General features: G+C 36.7%; 1 long non-coding RNA gene across 1 annotated transcript; it reads left to right on the top strand.

Moving 5' to 3' along the window:
* The first annotated feature begins 1,609 nt into the window (after positions 1–1,609).
* On the top strand, positions 1,610–4,489 carry LOC112035989 (uncharacterized). Its single transcript, XR_002885579.2, has 3 exons — positions 1,610–1,884; positions 3,016–3,190; positions 4,091–4,489. It is a non-coding gene; the product is annotated as an uncharacterized LOC112035989 (long non-coding RNA).
* The last annotated feature ends 12,395 nt before the right edge of the window (positions 4,490–16,884 follow it).

The following is a 16,884-nucleotide window of genomic DNA, read 5'->3' as shown; positions in this document are numbered from 1 at the left end:
TTGAGCGATTTATGACTTCTCGCATATGTTCATTTGTTTGTTGTGGTTTTGTCATGGATTGCCAAAGGGGGAGATTGTTAGGACATATGTGTTTTCACTTGTTAAGAACATATGTCACTTATTTGTGTAAATTGGCTAATCCTTTGACAAAATGCATTCTACTTGTAATTGGGTAGTTTTAGGTATTTTTAATACTTCAAAAAATAAGGTTTCAAGATCAAGTGTTGAAGTCATCAAGTCTGTCCAAGAAAAAACAAGCTGAAGTGCAATTTCATTAAAGGTCGACACCTGCTCGATAGCTCCCCGACACTTGCTATCTGTCGAGATTTATAAAATCAGATTTTCTGATCTGATTTCTTGGGATCTGTGAATATTTTTTTGGGCCTTCTTTTCTCCTAACCCTAAACATATAAAATGATTGTTTTAAGAGCCGTCAAGATATACACAAGTTGCACAAGCATTGAACAAACTCTGTTCAAGCAATTTGTGATCAAAGACGAAGTTCTTGACCTAGTTCATCTTTTCTAAAGAAGTTGCTGTGTATTTGCACCAAAGGGTTTTGTGACCAAGCATCTTCTTGATTTTCATCGTGTAGGATGAACTAAAGAACTTTGCAGCCAACCACTCCTTCTAAGTTGGTGTTTGAAGTCGGGTACTGGGATCCGCGCATTGGTTGGTCACGTACTTGGGAACCGTGCATCAAAAGGGGGAACTGTAACTACAGATCAAGTCCAATTGGGTATTGGGGTAAGGGTTCAACTATAGGTTGGTAAGGTACTTGAGATTCTTTTACTTGTAACCTCTTGATTTGATAATAGTGGAGTTTCAGGAGTGGTGACTTGTATATTTATTTTTTGGTGATTTGTTTGTGCTTCCATATATTTGTATGTTAAATTGATTAATTAATAACTTGACTAATTAATTAATTGGTTTAATCACAAGAGGTCATTCAGTTTGTGGCCTATCAGAGCTTTAAAATTCAACACTTTCTCACTTGTTTTTTGGTCAGACTTGCATGGGTTTAGCACTTGAACTTGAGACTTTGTTCCTTAAAGTATTAAACACATCTTAGATCTACCCAATTACAAGTAAAAGTGCGTTTTGTCAAAGGATTAGCCAATTCTAAATTGACATATGTTACTAACATCAAATCACACATGTCCTAACACATATCAAATTGATCACCCAAATCCCAAATAGAAAGTAAGAAAACTAAGAGAAATAGGAAAATAAAAAATGAAAAGGTGTGAGGCTGTGTGGGATTAAAAAATGAAAAAGTTTAAACTCAGTTGTGTGGTTTTGGTGTTGTGTGTGAGTTTGCTTTTTTTTTTTTTTTTTTTTTTTTTTTTGTGTTTGCTTGTGTTTAATTGTGTGTTTGTTTTGTAAGAAAAAAAAATGGAAAATGAATTTTTTTTTAATATTTGAATATGAAGAAATTATATATATATATATATATATATATATATAATCGAAGCGTTTGCAGCTCCCACAATTTTTCACGTTAACACAATATTTATAAAAAAAAAAACATAAAAAAAACATTTCTAAACCCCCCTCCAAAAAAAAAAAAAAACGTAAAAAATCTTTTCCAAAACCCAATAAATACAAAACCAGCCTTCTTTTCCTCCAAAACGCAGACCTTTGTCATTCCTCTCTCTTCTCTATTTCTCTACCTTATTCTTCCCAAAACCGAGCACTAAAAATCAATCTCGCCAAGAAGCCATCCCCACACTGTCAGGTCTGAAATAGAAAGAAGGCATCACTGATCTTTCCATGGTGCTACTTACAAGGACCGATCTCCACCTTTGAGCGTTGACTACAACCATCAAAACTGGGTAGATTGCATCAGATGGTTGAATTAGAACTTTGCTTCAGAAAATTAGGGTTTGTCTTCTTCTTCTTCTTCTTCTATTTCTAATTTTTTGAGATTTTCGATCAAAATTGCATAAAGTTGATTTGTTTTTTCATTATCAAACCTAGGGTTCGATTCGATTAATTAGCAAAAATCATTAGTTGAATTAAGAGTACATATCATTACATGTTTATAGAAGTAGACAATTATCCGTACGACTTAAATATAATTCACATTACCAAGGCTCTGCAATATTATACACAGAATTGATGGTACAATAATCTACCATAGTTGTTTGTCTCTGTAACGGAGTCTAAAGGTTGTTAAAATCTTTATCAGGATCTTCAATCTCATAATTCCACAATTCTAGAACATCAATCATTGAAACCACAATTAGAGTCTTCTAAGATTAGGTTTTTTAAAAATCCCAACCCAGATTGTGGTTCCTTTTAGAGAAACCTTTAACTTTAACGTGGTCCTAAAATAGAGATCCCAATTTGGTAGCCTTTTTTTGGACTTCTTTTTTGGGTAGAGGGTGGAGTGGGGGAGAGCAACAACCTAAGTTCCAATGACTGTAAGTCCCTTTGAGTTGTAAAGGAGGCCATAGGCTTTAATGTAACAGACCATGGGTCTGTGGTATGAAAAAGAGTAGAAGACTGTTAAGTTTGTTTGACTTGGAAAAGGCTATAAGTCTCTTTTGAGTTTTAAAAAGACTACAAGTTTATTTGAGTTGAAAAATAGTGAATCTCTTTGAATAGACTTTGGAGAATGTTTGCATATGTAAGTGGGAAAAGGAAGAGCTTCCATTTTTCAGCAAAATCCCCAATTTTTCAACTGAAAAAATGTTAGTGATTTAGATAGCATATCAAAACTGTGCTATAGTTATTTATCTATCTAAATCACAAATTAACAAAAAATATCCTAGAAAAACTTGCAAGATCAAATAATAAGGTGCTGTTTGGTTAAAAAATGGTGTATTCAATTTTCATTTTCGTCTATTTAGCCTTCATATTGGTATATTCAATTTGTGTTTGCCTATTGGGTTTGTGTGTGACCTTGGATCCTTGCTATCTAATTGTTACTTTCTCTCTCTCTCTAAAGGCTAAATACTTTGATATGTTGAGTTATTTGGGTTTCGTTTGAATTTTTCACTGTTTTTGTAGGTAATCTTGTGCCAATCAGGGACTGTTGCTTTACTCAAATTTGTATCTGTCGGCCCTTCTAAGAAGCCTTCAAATAGGTCTCTGAAAACTTGATCAAAGCATGATTTGGTCGCACTAATTCCTGCAAGCTTGAGTGTGAGTCCTCCATGACCAACGGTTGCACTTCAAATTCAAGGTTTTCTTTCTGCAATTATATTGAATTGGGAAATTCTAGCTCTTTCTTTCATTTATTTATTTGTATCTACCGGCCCTCTTGAATCTCACTCCCTCTTGCTTTATTTATTTATTTATTTATTTAGAATTTGATAGTTATACTCGCATTATTTTAAGACAACTTCATGTTTTGTGTCTCTTGGTTTTAGTTGTCATAGGAATTGCTTACACACTGAAACAGCACCCGTGCTTTCATCCTACATTAGAACCAAAAATGTTATTGACTGTTAACTAACCAAGCATGGCAAGTGTACAAGAAAATAATATAGTAATACTATCCCATTGCTTTCAATTATTTCTCCTTCCCCAATTCCACACAAATACTTTGACATATTTTATCAAACAAGTCCATGCATTACAACGCAATGACTCACTAAATGCATTGTTTGTAATTGTGGTTGATTTGGTTTTGAATTAGAATTGGTTTTATGGTGGTTGAAACCCTAATTTGGGTCCATTTTCTATGTACAACCCTCTATATACATCCACTGGTAAGTTTTTTGTTTTCCCTTTTGAAAATTTGGATTTTAAATATGACTAAGGTTTTGATGTTATGGTGGATTGGTTTTGATTTAGGAAATTGGGTTAGTCTATGGTCAACATAAAAGGGGTTGCCTAAGAGATCATTTGGGAAGAACATGCACTTGGCATTAATTTGTAAAGCATATTCTGTTGTTGGTTTTTTTTTTTTTTTAATTATTTTTTTTATAATTTTATAATTTTTATTTATTTATTTATTTTTTGTAGACAATTATCAATGAGTATTAACCTCTTATATGGTATATATATACATGTTATTTTCAGATTTGTAATTGATGCTTTGGTCAATTTCACCATTGCCTTTGGTGATTATTATGTATAGGCTACACTTACATCATCAGTTGAAGGAGTGGTGTTCCTTTGCAAAGCAGCCAATAAATATAAAGCTATCAACTTCATTTTCTTTTGTTCTTCCATGAAGATGAGGGGGATGCATGTTCACAAAGCTTGATGTGCAGGTTTAAAGAAAAGAGATGAGATTGTAGAAGGAGAATGTTTGGATCTAGATTGTCATAGCATTGAGCAACCGTGATAGCTATTGTGATTGCTATTGGCTTCTATGTAAATTAAATGCCTACAACAAATATAGATGTGGCAATAGTGTTTATTGGAATTCTTTTAATAGTAATTGATCTACAAAATACATTAGAGCGAAAAGTGAATTTATGTAGTGAGATTGATTTACAATTAATATGAAGTGTTTTTTTTCATTGTTTCAAAATTGAATTTGGATTTTGACCTTGAGCCAAGTAAACATACAAAGGTTGCAATCCTTTGCAAATAGATTTCCCATTATCTTAATGTCACTTTAGTTTTCAACATTATTTTCTTAAAAAAAAAAAAAACTTTTTTCTTTCTTTCTTTTTCAATGTCTTTTATTTTTCTTTCCTTTTTAGCTTTTTCTTGGTGGGCAAATTAGCCTTTCCCTGATTCTTTTAGCTTTTTCTTTTAATGTGAGGTTGATTAACTAAATATTTATTTAACTAGCTTTTTCTTTTAATATGAGGTTGATTAATTAAATATTTATTTAACTATCTCGTGCATCGCATGGGTTAGCAACTAGTTTTAATAATTTAGAAGCTAATGCAGCATGTGTCATTTGTAACCAAAATAAGAGCTCAAAAAATGTGGGGATCGAAGTGGAAATTGGCCCAAATTAAGAACCAAAAAGGTATTCTCGCATTTTTGAAACGTATGATCGATGCCCCCCTAATTCCAAAAATATTTCATACTTATTCTCATGCCATTTATTTTGCTGTTAATTCTAATATAATTTAGCACTAAAAGACCAATTTATCCCCTAGCCATCTATTTTGTTGAGATGGGTAGATTGGTCTTTTAATGCTAAATTCTATCAGACTTAACACAAAAACAGATGCTAGTAGGGACATAAAAAAGAGTTATAACTTTGGGGGGTGGTGGGGTAGGATGTGTGGGCATAAATGCCCTCGACAATTTAGGCATCACCATGATGGGAGTATGCCTTGGTTGTATGGATTGGTATGGAGGGTGAAAAATCAAGTTGCCACCTAGATTAAGTCTAGGAACCATATATCTAACACCCTTCATGGAATGATTGATCTTACCAAAGCACATGTTTGGAGTTCAAGTATGAGGATGAGAAGGTTTTAGGCACCCAACCCACCCGACTTATGGGTTGGCCTCCACTAATTGTGTACCACATCCTAATTCCACTTAAAGGTCCTCTAATATGTTATCTATACACACACTTAAAAACACACACACACACTCTAGATCTATCCTAACATGCATCTAGCATACAACCTAGCATTCATCTATCATGGCATAACATACATGACATCTCTTTTTGTCGTTATATTCATCACATCATTTTAAATCTTTGGTCACAAGATCACAAACATGTCATGATATCAACACAAAGGAAGCGACATCATATCATCATAAAGGCAGTATCATCATATCATCACAAACATTGGTACTCATACATGATCATCACCACATTCATCACGTTCATGTGATTATGCATGACTTACCTTCACTTACCTATGCATCAATGCATAATCATATTTTTTTTTTTTTTTTTTTCTTTCCTTTTTAGCTTTTTCTAGGTGGGCAAATCAGCATTTCTTTGATTCTTTTAGCTTTTTCTTTTAATGTGAGGTTGATTAACTAAATATTTATTTACTAGCTTTTTCTTTTAATGTGAGGTTAATTAATTAAATATTTATTTAACTATCTCATGCATGGCACGGGTTAGCGACTAGTTTATAATATAAACAAATGGATATTTATGTTAAGCAGTAAACACAACCCAGGTTTTTCCAAGTTTTGCGCAATGTATATACAACTGCGATTTAGAGTTTTTCAATAATTACAAAATTCCTTTCACTGAGAATCACAAAATAAATTAAAATATAATTCTGCCTTAAGATGGTTGGATATATATCAACAATTTACTTTGTGATTAAGCAAAAGGAACACATACATATCTAAATATAAGCAATAACACAAATAGATATGATTACAAACACAATAAATAGATACTGTACATATATAAGAAGAAATCTGCAAATAATTAAAAACTCATAGACCAAATGCATGAAGGATAGATGATTTAGATCAAGTCTTGTATTTGACACAATCTCCTTAAAGTAGATTTCATCCCTCACATGATTACTGTGGTGCTTTGAGACTCACGGACGTTTGCCTCCTAAGAAAAAATGATCTACTGCATGAAAATGAAGTACACAAGGTCATGCTCTACGAACTACTCAATGTCTCTTTTTCTCTCTTTGACACAAAATGAATATGCACAAAATATTCTCCCATAGAGAGTTTTTTTTTTTTTTTTTCCCTCTAAAAAGTCGTTTTTATGAATGAGGGACTATGAAAAATTATACATTACTGAACAGGCACTTTGTTTCAGTAATAATTGTTGTGCACAGACTAACTGACTCAAAAATTAAAATAATAAAATATTATTATTTGGACAAGTAGGCCCAGTCCACATATGCCAAAAGCCAAACCCAATGTCCAACTCATGAGTATATAAACTCATATATTATCTCTTTCCTTTCCTATGTGGGACTTAGGATTTTTACCACTTTTAATAACATCTTCAAGTGAACATAGAAAACATCAATTGCTTATTCACTCCATGCTATTTTTTCAACAACCTTAAACTATGGGTTGCACTACACTTGGTATCATGTTGTACTAGAAGGGTAAAGTGATGCTAATTGGATATCTGACACAAAAGATACCAAATCCACAAGTGGATATGTCTTTACTCTTGGTGGTACAATGGTATCTTGGAAGTCTTCTAAATAAGCATGCATTGCCAGATCCACAATGGAATCAGAATTTATCGCGTTGGACAAAGCAGGAGAAGAAGCAGAGTGGCTCGTCATTTCCTGGAGGATATGCCAATGTGGATAAAACTTGTGCCTTCTATTTGTATACATTGTTGTATGGCTCTGGGATATCCAGGCCCATTTGGGCCTTGAGCTCCAGCCCGACAGTATGGCCCATACCGCCCTTAGGCCCAGGCCTCAAGCCACCTTAAAGCCCATTAGGCAAACGACCTTAATTAGTACGCACTATGCTTTATCACCTGGATCACACCTAATAAACCCCTTACCGAATGTTATGACAACTGCTCGGGTTTACCTCTTCTCGGCTGCATGGCAGTGCCGTAGGGAACATCGCTGTCGAGCAGTTCTACCTAAGTAGGAACCAGTTCCAATTACACTCTCACCACACCCCACTCCCAACTAAACACCCACTTAGCGATAACAACATTGGACCTCCTCTCCCACTAACCATAAGAGTAATCATAATTCCTCCACTAATTTCAAGCTATAAATATGAGAAACTAAGAAGGGGAAAAGGTTGTTGTTGAGAGGTTTTAGAGGCAACTTAGGGTTGAGAGCAATAGAGACATAACAATGAGAGGGAGGGAGTTTAGAGATTTAAAAGATATATTGTTAGGTCTTTAAGCAAGAATCACCCAAAGTAGGAAATCCAAAGCCCACATTACAAATAGATTGTAAGCCCAAGGGAGAGTCAACACGTTAATCTCGTTCTGGGTGCGCACAATTGGCACCGTCTGTGGGAATCTCCTATAAAGCCATGGTTCAACTGAAACTCACACGCTGGAAAATGTCTGAAAGACGTTCAGGGAGTTACGCTAAAAGTGATTCGGTGGGATCTTCTCAGGAGTCCACTTGGCGAGAACGAAGGCACAAGAGGTGTGAAGATAGGGATTGTGAACAAGAGGAAGAGTGGTCTGGCCTTGGAGAGGGGTCATACCAAACCCAACGGACGATATCGGGTGCTTCGCGGCACGAGTAATTTGACGAGAGAGATGAGGATCTTGAGTGGTTACGTAGACTGGTGAGAGATTTGGAGTTGGAAGTAAGGGGTAGGCATCAAAGAAGGGACCTAAATGACCGAGACAAGAGATCTAATAATAGGGGAAATCGCTACAGGGCAGAGTCCAATCGGTCTAGTTCCTGTCGACGTCAAGAGTGTTCACATTCACGAGAATCCCGTCGACGCTGAGACCGTTCACATTCACGGGAGTCCCATCAACGTCGAGACCATTCACATTCACAAGAGTCTTGTCAATGTTAGGATCGTTCATGTTCATGGGGGTATGCAGACCGAGGTTCAGATTCCCTAGAAGAACGACGGCCCCTTAATGCCGCCATGGATGCTATGAGCCGTGCCTTACGCAAAGCTACTCAGTCGCCGTTCTTAGGAAACATTGAATGGGCCCCAATGCCAAGCAAATTTACATGCCCACCATTCAATTCCTATGATTGGAAAATGAACCCAGTAGAACACATTAGTCATTATATCCAGATGATGTCTCTGTATACTCACAATGACACACTGATGTGTAAGCTATTTCCCTCAAGCCTCTAGCCCACCACTTTGAGATGGTTTAATGGGTTGCGAAAAGGTTCCATTCACAGTTTTGCCAAGTTAATCCAAGAATTCGACGTCTGGTTTGTAACTTGTAGCCGAGTACCACAGCCAGTGGATGCATTGCTATCTATGAAGATGAGAGTTAGAGAAACCCTTTGCAGTTATGCTAGTCAATATTGGGAGCTTTATAATCGGTGGGAGCAACAAGAAGATTGTAGTAAGCACCTTTAGGATAGGGTTGCCCGAGGACGCTGAACTACGAGAGTCGTTAACGAGGAAGCCTCCCGAGGATATGAGGCAACTTATGAGGCATATTGAGGCATAAAAACGCCTAGAAGATGATCAGATGCAGAGTAAAGGTAAGGCCCTGTTTGTAAATCGACCTCGGTAGAACGGCTTTCAGCCAAGACTTCAAAAGGATTTGAGGATACAAGGGACAGAATTACAATTGGGGGAGGTAAACATGACGTTTAAGGAGCCAGTGCACAGAATCGTAGACCAAATCAAGAATGAGTTGTACTTCAAATGGCCGAACAAGATAGAAGGTGACCCGTCTCGGAGAAACCAGAATTTGTGTATCTATCATAAGGATAAGGGGCATACCATTGAGCAGTGCCGAGTGTTAAAAGACCATTTAGGGTAACAGGTGAAAGCGGGATATCTGAAGGAGTTTATGGTGGATTCAGGGAACCGAGATACTGGGCAAGGTGCTCAGCAAAGAGGGAACCCTCTCCCACCTCCATTAGGAGTGATTAAAGTCATCCATACAACCCAGAAGGGTGCTGTTGTGGCTAGGAGAAAAGGAATGTTGACCATAGCACCTATGGGAAATCGCTCAGGCATGCAATCCTCAGAGAAGAAGACGAAGATTGGTCGGAAGCCCATCACTTTTGACGATGATGATTTAGAAGGAACAATTCAGCTGCACGATGGTGCGTTAGTGGTGACTGACCAGATAAACGATTTCATAGTAAAGAGGGTAATTGTAGAACAGGAAAATGGTGTCGATGTAATGTATCCAAATTTGTTCAAAAGGCTCGGACTGAAGAAGAAGGACCTTTCAAAATACAATTAGCCCTTGGTCAAGTTTGATGTCTAGGTGGTGATTCCCAAGGGGCAACTATCACTTCCCGTGAATATGGAATGAAAGGAAGTAACTATGGCTTTTGTAGTTATCACTTCGTTTTCCCCTTATACGGCCATTCTGGAAAAGTCGTGGATCCATGCGATAGGGGCAGTCCCATCCACCTTGCATGTAAAAGTCAAGTTTCGCATCGAGCAGGGTGTTACTGTAGTAAAGGAAAGTTAGCAAACGGCCAGGCAATGTTTAGTGGCTGCGGTCGATTGGAAGCATAAGCAGGATAAACAAAAGGGAACTGCCGAGGAGGTCCCTTTATAGTAATTACAAGAGCCCTAAGAGGGAATAAGGGCTAGTTGTGCCGAGGAATTGATTAGAGTAAAGATACTACTGCATATCGATCGGTATTTTCAAATAGGGTCAAGTATGAAGGACAGTGATAAAGTAGAGACATTGTTATTTCTTATACCGAATGTAGATGTATTTGTCTAAAGCCCGTATGAGGTGCTCGAGGTTGATCCCAAGATCATCGTTCACAAGCTTAACATAGACTTGTCATTTCCTCCAAAGAAGCAGAGGTCGAGAAGGTCAGCAAAGAAGCATGTTCAGGTAGTGAGATAGGAGGTCAGAAGCTTAAAAGAGGCCGAGGCGATAAAGGAAATCTTCTTCCTGGAATGGCTGGCGAATACTGTGGTGGTCAGGAAAAAGAATGGCAAATAGAGAGTTTGTGTAAATTTCACGGATTTGAACTAAGCATGCCCAAAGGACCCGTTCCCTATGCCAAAGATAGATCAATTGGTCAATGCTACTTATGGGCACCCAAGGATGAGTTTCCTGGATGCCTTTCAGGGTTATCATCACATCGCCCTAGCCGCCGAGGACCAGGAGAAGACAACGTTCATATCCCCCAATGCAAACTATCATTACACCATGATGCCCTTCAGGTTAAAGAATGCTGGGCAACTTATCAACATATGATGACTAGAATGTTTCGGGACAAGATTGGGCATACGGTTGAGGTGTACATTGACAACATGGTGACAAATATTAAACAAGAAATGCAGCATATAGAAGATCTCCAAGGGGTATTTGAAGTGCTTCGGCAACACAAATTGCGCTTGAACGCGGACAAGTGTGCTTTCGGGGTGGGGACTGGTAAATTCCTAGGTTATCTGATCACTAACTATGGGATCGAGGTCAAACCCGATTAAATTGAAGCCGTGTAGTGCCTTAAGCCGCCGTGCAATCCGAAGGAGGTGCAGGTGTTGACCGGAATGTTAGTTGCCCTTAATCGATTTAATTCTAAGTTTATCGATCACTGTCATCCATTCTACCAACTTTTGAGGAAGTGGAAGGGGTTCTAGTTGGATGAGGAATGTGAAAGAGCTTTTTGGGATTTGAAGAAGTATTTGATGCAGGCGCCCATGTTAACAGCCCTAGAACCTGGGGAAGACTTATTCATGTACCTTTCATTGTTTGACCATGCTATAAGCGTTGTGTTGTTAAGGGATCAAGGAGTGCAATAGCCCGTTTATTACATCAGTAAGACCTTAGTTGATACTGAGACAAGATACTTACCTTTGGAGAAGTTGGTGTTAGCACTAATGCATGCCACAAGGAAGTTGCCTCATTATTTTCAAGCTTATACCATTTATGTCCTGACCAAGTACCCTTTACAGTCATTATTAAAGAGATTTGAATTTATGGGCCAGATAGCTAAATGGCCCCTGGCTAGGATCCTTTGATATAAGGTACAGGCCAAGAAGTTTGGTGAAGGGCCAAGTTCTTGCTGATTTTGTTGCAGAGTTTTCTCCCAAGAATGAAGGTGAGGTGGTTTGTCATGTGGAATGTCGCCCGTGGAATGTCGCCGTGTAAAGTATTTGTGGATGGTGCCTCAAGTGCTATGAGGGCCAGTGTTAGGATTGTCATTATCACCCTAAAAGGAATACTATTGGAGTATTCTTTTAGGTTGAGGTCCAAGGCCTCTAACAACGAAGCTGAGTATGAGGCCTTACTTGACGAATTAAGAACTGTCATGGGTATGGGTGCCCGGGATGTAGAGATTTATTCAGATTCTCGACTAGTTGTCAGGTAGGTGCAAGGCAATTTTGAAGCCCGGGATTCTTAAATGAAAGAGTACTTATGAATGGTAAAGCAGGTTATGAGTAAGTTTTGTTCGGCAAAGCTGGCCCAAGTTGCCCGAGGACAGAACAAACATGCTGACTCTCTAGCCACTTTGGCATCATCAATGACGAAGGATGTGTCTCGGTTAATCAAGGTAGAGCTTATAGCGGAGCTGAGCATTAATACAACTGTTGGTGTAGGTGTTACAATGATTTTGACGATCAAGCCATGTTGGATGGACTCGATCATTGACTTTTTAGCCGAAGATCGAGTCCTAGATGATGAGAAGGAAGCTAGTAGGGTTCGCTAAGTAATTGCTTAATACTGGTTGTCGTCAGATCATAAGCTGTACCGAAGGTCTTTTGGGGGGCCGTACCTTTTATGCTTACGCCCTGAGAAAGTTATCGAACTCTTGGCCAAGCTACATGATGGGGTGTGTGGCAGTCATCCAGGATATCCAGGCCCATTTAGGCCTTGAGCTCCAACCCGACAGTATGGCCCATACCACCCCTAAGCCCAAGCCTCAGGCCACTTTAAAGCCAATTGGGCAAACGACCTTAATTAGTACGCACTATGCTTTATCACCTGGATCATGCCCGGTGAACCCCTTACCGAATGTTAAGACAGCTGCTCGAGTTTACCTCTTCTCGGTTGCACGGTAATGCCGTGGGGAATATCACTACCGAGCAGTTCTACCTAAGTGGGAACCAGTTCCAATGCCACTCTCACCACGCCCCACTCCTAACTAAACACCCACTACATGGTAACAACATTGGACCTTCTCTCCCACTAACCATAAGAGTAATCATGATTCCTCAACTAATTTCAGGCTATAAATATGAGAAACTAAGGAGGGGGAAAGGTTATTGTTGAGAGGTTTTTATGGCAGCTTAGGGTTGAGAGCAATAGAGCCATAACAATGAGAGGGAGGGAGTTCAAAGATTTGAAAGATATATTGTTGGGTCTCTAAGCAAGAATCACCCAGAGTAGGAAATCCAAAGCCCACATTACAAATAGATTATGAGCCCAAGTGAGATTTAGCCTGTTATTCTCGTTCTGGGTGCACACAATTATGATAGCAAATCAACTATTGGTAGGGCACAGAGTCATATGTACAACAATAAGTCTCAACATATACATCAAAGACATAATACCGTTAGGCAGTTGCTCTCTAATGAAATTATTTCCATTGACTTCATAAAGTCGAAAAAGAATATAGCGAATCCGTTAACCAAAGGTTTAAGTAAAGAGCAAGTAAATTGCTCATCGAAGGGAATAGGGTTAAAGCCTATAACCTAAAGTTTCCATGACAATAACTCCACCTAGTTGACTGAAGATCCTAAGATCTAGGTTTTCAAAGGGACAACAAAATTGTGGAGACTAGTTTCTCCCACCCATTCCTATGATGAAATAGTGATGCTTGTAAGCGATGTTCAGGGTAAGCTTCGCTTTTAATAATTCTTATATCTTGGAATTCCAAGTGGGATATAGTAGGATACTCTTAACAAAAATCACATATATGAGTGTGAAGTGGGCCGTTTCCATAGAGTTTTTAAGGCTGAATTCTCTAAAGCACTTTATGAATTTACCAGGATATGTTCAGGGCCGAAATGAACACAACTATAAGAACGAAATATGCTCGAAAAGGAGCTGTGTGAATTCTATTGTCTTGATATACACAAATTGTTAAACAGTTCAAGACATCATGTTCACTGGTTAGCTAGATATCCGATAGTTTTCACAAAGGAAAGTTCAAAACCACAAGCTACTTCTCTCGATACAGTAACTTTTCTTCTACTCTCTCCGTGTCTGCATCATCATTTGCATTGTGATTATCAATTTCTATTCATGTGGGGGATTGTTGGAAAAATAGCATGGAGTGAATAAGAAATTGATGTTTTCTATGTTCACTTGAAGATGTTATTAAAAGTGGTAAAAATCCTGAGTCCCACACAGGAAAGGAAAGAGATAATATATGAGTTTATATGCTCATGAGTTGGACAGTGGGTTGGGTTTTTGGCATATGTGGACTGGGCCTACTTGTCTAAATAATAATATTTTATTATTTTAATTTTTGAGTCAGTTAGTCTACACACAGCAGTTACTAATGGAATAGAGTGCATGTTCAGTAACGTATAATTTTTATAATCCCTTATTCATAAAAAAAAAAAAAAAAAAAAAAAAAAAAAAAAAAAAAAATTCAGAAAACTCTCTCAGTGAGAATTTTTAGTGCATTTCATTTTGTGTCAAAGAGAGAGAAAGAGACATTGAGTAGTTCGCAGAGCATAAACTTGTGTGCTGTAGATCATTTTATCCTAGGAGGTAGACGTCTATGAGTCTCAAAACACCACATTGATTTTGTAAGGGGCGAAATCTGCTTTAAGGAGATTGTGTCAAACACAATACTTGATCTGAATCATTCATTCTTCATGCATTTGGTCTTTGAGTTTTAATTATTTGCAAATTTCTTCTTATATATATTCAGTATTTGTTTATTGTTTTTGCCTATCACATCTATTTGTGTTATTGCTTATTCTTAGATCTGTGTATTATTCCTTTTACTTTATCACAAAAGTAAATTGTTGAAATATATCCAACAAAGCAGGTTAATCCAAAGTATTAGCCATCAAGCTTTTTTTGGGGGGGGGAGAGAGAACCTGTGGAATTGCAGAGCTCTAGTAGGGGGAGTAAAAAAAATTATTAAGAAGAGAAAGGCAATACCAGTAGTTGTAGAAATAGGAGATCTTTAGTTGAAAGAGATTAAAATTTTTTAGAAGTGAGGGACATAAAAATTTCGAAGAAGCGGGAGGGAGATAGAAGATTTTCGAGTGGGAGATGAAAATTTTGGAGAAACAGGTAATAGGGGATTTTTGGGAATTTTTTAATAGTGCATATTTCATTAAGTGAAGGAATAGAGATTCAGAACTTTTAATAAGGAATGACTATTCCTTATTTTAAGGAATGATTATTTACTGTAATAAAAACATAACCAAATAATCGTATAGTTATTACATTACAGTATCTATTATAGTCTACCAAACGTGCCTTTAGAGTTTTGATTGACTTTTATTAATGTTGCTATATAAGTTTTTGAAAGCTGATTTTTTTTTTACATGTCATCATCCCAATATATATTTTCTTAATTTGGTTTTTAGAGATACAAGTATTGCTAAATTATGTTAATTTAGACTAATTAGAATCAACAGATTTCCAGATAAAATAACTCAATACTGAAAAAAAAAAAAAATTGATATATGTCGCTTTCTATATACAACTAGAGTATAACCCCGTGCATATGCACGGTACATTTAAAAAATCACAATATATATATATATATATGAAAAATTTTGCAGAAGCAATATAAAAAAAAAAAAAAAAAAAATCATATTTTCATTTAAAGATTGTTGTACCACACAACCATGGATTCTAAATAGAACAATATTGCGTATCTCTCTTAGCAACCCAAGCGTGTTGCCTCCCAAGGTATTCACGTCTCTCTCTCTATTTCTTTTGAGTTTTCAGAAGACTGTAGTATCACACAGTAGTTCTGATGGCCAACCACTAAATATGACATTATAAAATCTTATTTTATGGTAGACTTCTAAAAATCTAGAGAGAGATTGGAAGTGGGATCCTTAGGGATCCTAATCTTCAATCGTAGGATTTTTATCAATAACTTTTTGAACGTTATTGACTTATCTTGAAACTCTTTCCAAAATTATTTCTTAATTTTCTCAATCATATCAAGAAAATATCTGAACTTCTACAGATTGCAATAATGTCCATCAACACATTGCAATTGACCCCTGAAGATTAGAAAATTACAAATGAGGTCCCATTTCATACAATTTTATATCTATGTCCTTCCACCATACTATATTCCCACAAGCCACTAGGACTGGATAAATATCACTATCATGTCCCTAACTTATGTGACCCTTAATTTCTTGATTTCATAATTTCTATTGGACTCCAAAATATCTTTAAAAAACTCTTTAAATATATATATATATATATATACACAATATTATATATATGAAAATTTTTTTTGAAAAATGTCACCGGCTGGTTTTGTTTTGAGTCCAACTTCAACATGAAAATCAACTGAATATACTATCTTCTTTAGAGACTGGTGGATTCATTGTTGAGCATTTATATATTTTACTCATTACACACATAACCCAAGGTGTCTGTATATAGCCTTTAAAATTGGCATCACCAGTTGACATTGTTAAAGTTATGTACATAATAAATAAATATACACAAACCCCTCATATTTGAGGACAATAGAAAAATTGTGATAGAACAACCTTTTAATTAACAATGATCACTCCATAAGGTGTCCTTGATTGGATCCAATTCAGTGTATGTACTTGTTACATTACACCTACTTGTTTACTTAAAGTCACTACTTCAATGATGGAGTAAATCATCCTATCATATAGCAGCACAACAAGTGTAGGCTTCAGTGGTAATATTCAATTAATATCCACAGCTTAGAACAATTTAATAATATATGAAAAATCATTACTCCCTGTCTTTGATTCCTTAACCATTAACATGATTTTTCTTACAGAGGTGACATCACATGCCACATTTAAACAATGAAATATACCTATAAAAGTTATGAATGTGAAAATATAATTTTATCATCAAATAAAATGCATAGTATTGTTTTTGAGGGCACGTAATTCTAACAATCTCCCACTTGCACTCAAAACCAATCATACATGTATTTAATACCCATTGCTCCCAAATGTTTCTCAAACACCTTTTGAGACAATGACTTTGTGAGTGGATCTGCAACATTATTGGTAGAGGCAATCTTTGTTATTGCTACATCACCTCTTTGTATAATATCACGTATCAAGTGATATTTACGTGCAATATGTTTTGTCCTTTGATGAGCCCTTGGTTCTACTGCATTTGCAATAGCCCCACTATTGTCACAATAGATAGTAATGGGTGACTCAATAGAAGGAACAACTTCAAGTTCTTGA

The sequence above is a fragment of the Quercus suber genome, unplaced genomic scaffold, assembly GCF_002906115.3.
Source record: "Quercus suber isolate HL8 unplaced genomic scaffold, Cork oak 2.0 scaffold_380, whole genome shotgun sequence".
NCBI classification, from domain to species: Eukaryota; Viridiplantae; Streptophyta; class Magnoliopsida; order Fagales; family Fagaceae; genus Quercus; species Quercus suber.
Note: the sequence above shows the minus strand (reverse complement) of the source record. Positions and strands in the feature narration are given on the sequence as shown.